This window comes from Carlito syrichta, unplaced genomic scaffold, assembly GCF_000164805.1.
Source record: "Carlito syrichta isolate Samal-C Ts95f unplaced genomic scaffold, Tarsius_syrichta-2.0.1 Scaffold304688, whole genome shotgun sequence".
NCBI classification, from domain to species: domain Eukaryota; kingdom Metazoa; phylum Chordata; class Mammalia; order Primates; family Tarsiidae; genus Carlito; species Carlito syrichta.
Window position 1 is genome coordinate 77,757 of NW_007248784.1, and position 354 is coordinate 78,110.

Below are 354 nucleotides of genomic sequence, written 5' to 3' on the forward strand. Positions count from 1 at the left end.
AAAAAAAAGACAGGGGATGGTGGACTGTAAGCCCCCAGGGCGGCAGGCTCCTGGGCCTCCTGCTATTCTCCGTGCCCAGCGCAGTGCCCGAGAGTCTGCGCAGTTTCTTGATGTGCTGGCGGGTTGGATTCCTGCTAGCCTCTTTCCAAGGCCCATCTGCCGACCACGATTCTCCTCGGCTGGCTGGGACTGAACGTCCAGACCCGCCGCGCGCACAGCACCACGGAGCCCGGCCGTGCCCAGGCTCGCTCCCTGCAGATGTAGGGCATTCCCTGTGGATGTGGGCAAGTCGCCAGGCCGGGTGTGCCGGCCCTGTCTGGCTAGGGGGCTGGACCTGCAGCGGCCGGAGTGTCA